Here is a 440-nt window from a genome sequence, read left to right on the forward strand (position 1 = left end):
TATAGAGTAATATAATACATCATATAAACAGAGTATGGATGATGGCTGTGATGATGATCCTTATTGTTGTGTTGATGTTACACAGCTCCAAACATGAACACAAACACCAAATCACCACACCGCAGCGGGTTTCAGGGTGCAGCTCCCCGCTTGGCCTGTAGGTGTCGCTGCCTGTCATCTTTTCGCGGGGGTCCTGCTGGGATTTGTCTCCATTTATTGCGTGTGATCAGTTACAACGAGCCTATTGATCAGACACACACGCGCCTGATGGACCGCAGGCAGATTTCTGACGCATGTTGCAACTTATTTTCACTCCCACACCTCAGATTGTGACAAAACTGCTTCAGACTCGCATGGATTTGATTGAATGTGAGCCCACGGTGATGCTGAGCTGCTCCCAGAGGTCCGCACAGCATCAAACAGGTGTTCAAAGACAGCAA

Source organism: Genypterus blacodes, unplaced genomic scaffold, assembly GCF_046128005.1.
Source record: "Genypterus blacodes isolate CSIRO-AG114 ecotype Tasmania unplaced genomic scaffold, CSIRO-AGI_Gbla_v1 ptg000113l_1, whole genome shotgun sequence".
In the NCBI taxonomy this organism is placed as follows: domain Eukaryota; kingdom Metazoa; phylum Chordata; class Actinopteri; order Ophidiiformes; family Ophidiidae; genus Genypterus; species Genypterus blacodes.